This window comes from Falco biarmicus, chromosome 4 (genome assembly GCF_023638135.1).
Source record: "Falco biarmicus isolate bFalBia1 chromosome 4, bFalBia1.pri, whole genome shotgun sequence".
In the NCBI taxonomy this organism is placed as follows: domain Eukaryota; kingdom Metazoa; phylum Chordata; class Aves; order Falconiformes; family Falconidae; genus Falco; species Falco biarmicus.
The window spans coordinates 39,590,065-39,597,977 of NC_079291.1; the positions used below are offsets into that span (position 1 = coordinate 39,590,065).

General features: G+C 40.7%; 1 long non-coding RNA gene across 2 annotated transcripts in view; it reads left to right on the top strand.

Annotated features, from left to right (window-relative positions):
• LOC130147761 (uncharacterized) overlaps positions 1 to 4,922 on the top strand; it is a 62,377-nt gene extending 57,455 nt beyond the window's left edge. For both annotated transcript variants that reach the window (XR_008821330.1, XR_008821329.1), the window contains one exon: positions 3,969 to 4,922. This is a non-coding gene — a long non-coding RNA (uncharacterized LOC130147761). The remainder of the gene's footprint in view (positions 1 to 3,968) is intronic.
• Positions 4,923 to 7,913: the final 2,991 nt, after the last annotated feature.

Sequence of the window (7,913 nt, forward strand, 5' to 3'; positions counted from 1 at the left end):
GGATACTTCATTGGGGTTTTGTTTGTTTGTTTGTTGTTGTTGTTTTTAAAATAAATGCATCTCTGTTGGCTGGTACCTCAGGTTTCAAAGCAAGCTCCCAGCTCACAGGCTGCAGTTGCTCCTATATGTTCTCTTCAGTTACCTGCCAGGTAGCAGCGCTGCACTGATGTCTGGGCTTGCACCACACCACCTTCTCTGTCCCTGAAAAAAACCCTAGGTACACGAATCAGTAAGGAATAGATTTGTTTGAACCTGATCTATACTGCATGCTGTGTTTAATTTGTAGTCTAAATATAGTTTCTGAATTGCTCCTTGTGCTCCCAGGGTCTTACTTGAGAAGGAAAAATGTGGTAGACAATAAAGGGAAAGAAGGTCTTAGAAAGCTTTTACTCATTCATAATAATTTTTAAGAGAGCACTTCACTATACTTATGGTTACAAAATCACTATGGAATTTCCCTCCTCCACCAAGGGGGATGCAAAGAGATCAGGTCTTGTCTCTTGCTGCTTCCTCTTGAGACTTCAGGTTTGGTAGATAATGCTATAATGATTTAACTGTCTAATTTGATACAGCACAAGGTTTTTATCACTAAAATATACCAGTGCAACACAAACACACACGTGAATGCAGCCCACATGAAATGCATTTAGTATCAGTTAAATATTTAAGTGTCATGAATTGTCATTATAAATAGAAAATAATGGTAAAGCTATTCTAGTTCTAGTAGTGGTTCTACAAAATATGATTCTTAATCCTGTGCTGTTTAGCACTTTCTTTATTAACAATTGTCTGGGAAAAAAAAAATCCTACTAAAGTTTGTAAATATTCCCAAAATCATGAGAGAAAACAACAAATTTGCTCATATTCATACAGCTATGTTCAATTCAGCCCCAAATATCAGGGACAAAGACTACTACATTAAAAAAACACACTTCTAGAAACAGAAATTCTGAAAAACATCTTGGGGTTTGGAGCAGATGATCTGTTGCTCAGTGCTGTGTCAAGAAGAGCCGATGTAGGTAAACAAAATGATGCTAAGTAAGGAGGTTATAGTGGGGAATATTTTGTCACTGTCTCTTGTGATATGAAACCTAGAAGACAGGATAGGAAAACTGTGTGGCATATATATTTTTTTTAAGGATTATTTTTTTTAAATGCTCCATATTTAAACTGCTACACTCATTGGCATGCAATATTACAGATACCAAAAGCTTATGCTAATGAGACAAGTTCTTGTAAGTACCTTCCATGGAGCACTCCTGAGCACGGAGGTGTCTGTGTTTGTCATAAAGCTGAAGGCTGGTAGAGGAGTCTAGAAAATATCACTCCTTTCCTTTTTTAAACTTTCCCCCAGTCATCCACCACACATCACTGTCAAAGACAAGCCATTTTTCTAGATAGACCTTGGGTCTGACCTAATACAGCTAGTCATATGTTGTTGTTCCTACTACTGCTCTATTTACCATCCTGACATATGATCAGATCTCTAATATTGTGTCCAGTTCTGATGTTCACAGTCCAAGAAGGTAACTGAAAATTTGAAGACTGTGAGAATATTTTAAAGCATTAGGAAACAAGTCAAATACTAAAGTATCTTATTGTATTTCTTCCAACAAGGGCAGAGCTAAGGGATAGTTTTCTTATAGTCCAAAAGTATCTAACTGGGAAAGGCCAAACTCTCCAGCATGTCATGCATGGTAGTAGGATTCATCTGGCTTTATGTCTATACCTGAGCTGGTCTATCTAAAAGCTCTGTGTGTCAATACAGATGTAAACAATACTCTAGGTGGATAGTAAAGCACAATTCATCTCAGTCTGGAGTAGATGTCTAAACCAGTTTAGATGAATCACTCCCTTAAAGTTTCTATTTGCTTCGCTGTCTATGAAAGGCATCTACTGGGGCTACTGCAGTTGCAGGCCTCTGCTGAAGGTGCCCAGAGCTGGTTGAATCTTACTCCTGATGTCTATGAACTGATTAGTAGAGATCAGTAAGAGTAGTGGAGCACAGATTACTGCTCAGCGTGATTAGCAACTGGAACATATTATGAATGACTGAGATGGCTCTGCTTTCAAAGACTTTCTAAAAATTAGGGTTATGCTTTATTTCCTAGAAAGTATGCCCTAGCTGAAACATGGCTGCTGGCCTTGTACTAGAGGACTCCTATGACCCATGTTGTACTGGACATCAGGCTATCAGATCATGATTCCTCCTGGCCATAAGAATCTCTGCCTTCAATCACTGCTAATGAATAGTGACATGTTTTCAATGCCTTATTAAGTGGCTCTTGATCAATACAGATGTGCCATTTACCTGCAGGGGTTTTCCCACAATTGTTAGCTGCTGCTGCTGCTGGGTTTGTTTTAAGGGATGTAATGTTACAAATCAGCTTATGAATCTCCGACATGCTGAAGTTTTCCATCAGCACCAAAGGGCAGATTTAGCAGTGGTTCAGAGGGTGGTAGACTTCCTCCTTAGCGCTCTGCTCCATGCTGTGCAGCCAGAAGCGAAGCTGCAGTGTAGCACAGCCCTTTCTATCAATATCATGGCAACATCCAGCCCTAGCCAAATTTATCCTTGTATCACTTAGTCTGCAGTGAAAATGGCTGAATTTAAAGCTTGGAGTTTAAGGACAGTCTTTCCTGACTCAGTCTTTCCGGTCACTGACAGGTTTACCTGTAGTATAGGATGCCTTTATAGCCAACTTTGCTATACATGAAGAAAAGATAATTGTGTGTGCATGGCTATGCCATGAGTGTGTTCTATGCTACCTTTGTTTTCATTAAGTATAATGACAAGCAAACACGTTAATTAAACTTAGTGTTCAGAAATACAGTTTTATTTTATATTGCTGCCATTTGGGATGACTAACCAGGACTTGCACACTGTAGTTGTGTTCTTGGGGTAGCTGGTATGAAATCACATTATGAGTCAATATAAATACAACAACAAACCCACTTTTGACTAGTCTGAATGCTTCACCAACTAATTTTGTCAAATCTATGACATGCATAGTAGTTTCTGACACTCTCCCTTCATTATTATTAGTGCTATTAGAAATCCTGCACATTTAGATTTTACTAGGGGGCTGGTCAAGAATGGCATGGGGAAGGGGGCATTGAAGAATATTACAAAACCAGAAGAATCTTTCTCATGGGCTGAACAGTGATCAGTGTCACTGGTAATAATCACTGTCTAATCTGATTTGGTTTCATCTCACAAATGAGCACAGCTGTGAAAGCTATACCTGAAAGGCTTAAATTCCTGGTTCCTAAAACTGGATCTCCAGCTGCAGGTGCTCAGGCATCTCTAAGGTACTATCAGCAAGCCCAGTCATAAATCACAAAGACTTGCTGTTTACCACTATGACTGATCTCCAAAACCAGGATCAATGCAGCTCATTCCTGAAACCTGAAAACAAGTGTATATATAAGAGAAAGTGTCAAGAAAGACAATATTAAAAATAAGGTCAAACTTTAATTCACCTTGGTTCCCAGAACCATTCCGTAAAGCCTCCTGATAAGAATAATTTCACAGCCTGTGTGGATTGCATTACGCCTACCCTTAAACTGAGTCCTTTAAAGACAGATACTGACTCATTTTTATTCTAAAAAATCTTTACTGTGGTGACGTCCCCTCTTATTCAATAAGGCAAATGCAGATGAATCAGATGTAGTTTTCAATGGTATTTTTGCTGCTAGGTGGTTCACTCCATGTTTTGCCCCAGTTTTGGGCAGTGGAGGGGCATCTTTTTGCACTGTTCCAGGAGAGGCTTGGAGAAAATCAAGCACTTTGAGGCAGCGATGCATAGAGCAGTCTATATTCTCCAGCACAGGGAACTGCCTTGTTGTGGGGAGAAGGCAAAATCAAAGCTTCTGCCAATCTAATTCCTTTCTCCTTGCACAAAGTAAAGTCATTACTCTGCAAAGAAATATCGCTCTCCCTCTCACAATCTGGTCTTTAACTCCAGAATCCAGCACTGAGACACAGGAGGAATTCTCACAGCCTTTGGCATCTCTTCGCTGTGTGCCAGCTGAACCACAATTTGTTCCTTCCTGAATACATCCTGGAACTGAAGGAGCAGACTGCTATCATCATACTGTTTAAGGTGAGATCAAATATCGTTCCAGCCCAGTATCCTGTTTCTGAGAGTGGACAGCACCAGACGTTCTGGGAAGAGCATAAGAAAAATGCAGACTACAATGACACTTTCCCCGTGTGTTCACCCTGACTCCAGAGATTTGTGCCTCACACATTTCCTCAGCTAGAGCCAAAATCTGTTCAACGCTTTTCTCCGTAAAATGTTTGCAACCAATACTGTATGTTGTTCTCCCTGGAGTTTATCCTTAGGGTAGCGATGCCGCTGTAAATCCAAAGTGTCTAGTGTTCATCTGGTTGCATTACATTCTCCACCAGTTACAACAGAACTGGGCTTTCTCCTGGCACATTGCCTCTTTTTCACTGGCACAGCTTGAAACAGGAATCTCAATAAATGGGCAGGCAGATCCTGCTCTCTGACAGGAATCACTAACAGCATATTTGTATAACTTTGCTAACTTTCATGGAGCTGGACTATATTTTCACTGGACTGTGTCATGTTTCAAAGCTGAGCTAGAACAAAAGTTTTTGTGCCTGTTACAGTTTTAGAGTAATGCTGTGCAGGCATGGCTGGGTAGATGGGCAAAGGAAACATTCACACCATATTCTGGTGCCAACTTGAACACTCAAGAAGTCTACTGTAGCCAAGAGAAAGAGAAGGCATGTACCTCGTCTCTACAATTATCCTACAGAGATCAGCCTCCTCATCTAGTTTCTAAACTTGGAGCTAAAATTCAGGCACATGAACACCCTCCCCATTACTCCAACATTTTCCACTTACCAATTTTGATTTAAAAATAAAACTAAATGACTAGATCTCTGACAATCTGCAGTGGCCCAGCATCTTGCCCTGAAGCAATTTCAACTCTGGCAACAACAACAGAACTTTCAGGAATAAAAGCTCTGACTGATTTTCTAGTTAACTTGATTTATTGTAATTAGCTTTACTTAATTATACATACAGCTGTTCTGCACCCTCAGCATAGCTCAGGGGACTGTTTAAAGTGCTTAAGTCTGAATGTCATGTTTTAGCACAGTATAGAGCACAGCATTCTTCTTCTCAGGATCTGGTGGGAGGGAAGGGCATCCAGCAGCCCATCTTTCTTTCCTTTCACTCTCCACACCCTTTCAGCACACCCTTTTCCCTCGCTCCTTTTCTTCTTAGGCAAGGAAGAGAGATCTGTTCCTTTGCCATACCTAGCCTGCTCAGTGCACTGAAGGGCTGCAGGGATCACCACTTCACCCCTCCCCAGGGCACATTTGTCTCCAGTAAGTTTCACCCAGTCCAGCCAGAGGAGGAATATGCCTCAAAGACAATCTTAACCTTGACTTTTCTGCTGACTTTACACCACTGGGATATGGAATTGTTCTTTTTTTTCCTACCACAGATAAATGGTGGAAATATTTATGCTATTGAATACCATTGTGCAAGTCTTGTAAGAAGACCTTCTTTAACGTAAAGCCTCAGAAGGACTTTTTCCACCCTGTTCACAAAGTATTTCAATGCTCCTAAAACTGGTTAATGAATTCACTGTCTAAATCACCTCAGTGCAAAAGGCAGCACAATTTCAGCAAATCAAGCACTTACATAAACAATCACCTGGACTCTTCCACTAGGTTTGTATTGTTTATTAAGAGTAGGTAATGACAATATTTGAGAGAGAGTGGAATTTTAATCTGCTTTTCTATCAGATGAGACTACGCAAGGTCACCTTCACTGCGGTTCAGATACTCGCGTGTGCACATACCCTACACAGATAACCAGTGCTGTCCAGTTTTGATTGTATTGTCATTTTACTTACCGTAACTTATTTTAATTCTTTTCCCTTTATTAATCCAACAGAGTTTTGATATCCTTATGTTTACGAGTTCTTTACTGTTTTGTCAAACTTTTGCAAGCAAGATGTAGAAGGTGCCAGAACATCTTGGGGATAATTACTCTTCAACTAATTTGAAGCAGTAATGATGATATTCTAGATTTTTATGGAGCAAATGTTTTATGTTTTATTAATTGCACTTGTTCTTTCCTTTGGTATTTTTCCTGATGTCTAATAGCCTTTCAGGTTTACTGTCTAAACTACTCCTATGCTGCACATCTTGTACCCCAAAAGGAAGCCTTTATGATAGCACTGTAAAGCCCAGATGCTGCCCTTTGGAGAAAGAAAGTATTTGTGAAGAAAACTTTAGTCAGAAGTGTGTTTACTACTTGTGATGGGGAACGTCTGGCAAATTGTGCTCTTTCACAAACCTGGGTCTCAATGTATGGATTCTGCTTGTCTAACACAATCATGTTTGTACCACCATCCTAGCCAGGTACCTCAGAAAGTCTAATAGGTATAATCAACAAAATCCCTATGCCTTTTCTCCATACCCATCTGCTGTAGATGAATGAAGGCAGTGGGTTGATTATCATTGATAACATGCAACTGTGGCCTTGCCACAAAGGCAGTGGGTTGGTTGACATGGATGATGTGCAGCTGTAGCTTGTTCCTGCAAAGTATTTAAATAGCACTGAGGCTAGTAGGAGGGGGGTTGGGTTGGAGTAGTGTGGCCCTGCCTCTGGAGGAAGGAAAACCAGCATGGACAGTAGAATCTGACTGATGGTAAAAGCCTTGTTGTGGCCTATTAGTTTGTTTGTGCTGCAGCAATCTTCCTCTTCCTTCTCTCTCTTGTTAAATTCCTCCCTCACTGCCAAGAGCATGGGAGTTCTGACTGAACAGCTGGGTAATTTTGCTTTGTGTTGGGAATGTCACATCAAAGGTTTGAGGCAGGGAGGGTGACCTGGCAATGAGCAGAGTGGTGTCCTGGAGGCTGTCTTAGAGTAATGTAGGGGCAGAGCTGTGGCAGAGCTGGTACCTCCCTGGGAAGGAATTTATTTACCCTGTGTTTTGCAAATGGTTGTAAGATTTTGCATGTAAGGACTGAGGAGCATGTAAGGTGGGGGCACCTAAGTTTGATTATGAAATGATTAAACAATTTTGTAAAAATAATTGAATATTTATATACCACTTAAAGCACCTGAATCTGCCTTTCCAAACCTTCAAATCAGTATATTAAAGGGGAGCTTGTTGCTGTATTCTTTATTTTGTATAAATCATCCCTATCCTCCATGCATTGTAAGGCACAGAATACTGCATTGGCCTTGGCACTCACATCACTCTTGGGGAAGCACCATTTAAAAGATGGGAGTAAAACGCAGAGTCTGTGGCCTCCACATGTTCTATCAAGACGTTTGTGGTGGTGCAGGGACATGCTTTCAGGCTTTAGATGCTCCTTTGACTATTTTCTCAGTACTACTGACTGGTGAGGCTGGGGAGATCAAGTTATAGCTTCTTAGGCAGACTAAGGCATATTTTAAAGTGAAGGTCAAATTCTTTTTCCAATGAAGTGTTGGTTATTTCTTCTATACCTTGCAGAAAAAAGCATAGCCCTGCACAACAGATTGCCTAGCTGTCCTGCCATGCCCCTGTGGGTCCTTGTTTTGCAAACGAACAAAAACACAGAGGCAGATATATTCCTGACTTCTGCTCAGGATAATTTCCTACTTATCTGGAGAGGCTAAGAGGATGTGGGTTATAATCTTTTCCATGATTTTGGTTGGTGTTTTGTCACATACAGGAGTCCTAAAGTCAAGTAAAAGCAGCCTTAGCTGCCAGAGGGTTTTGCAGCACAGAAATGGGCAGCAGGGCTGTGTGACTGTTATGGTGGGGGGCAGGAATATTTACTGACTTCTTACTTTAGGGGCACCTTTGTGCAATTCCATCTTTAAAAAGCTGTTGGAAATGGCTTTTATTTCTTACCACTGAATGTTATTTTT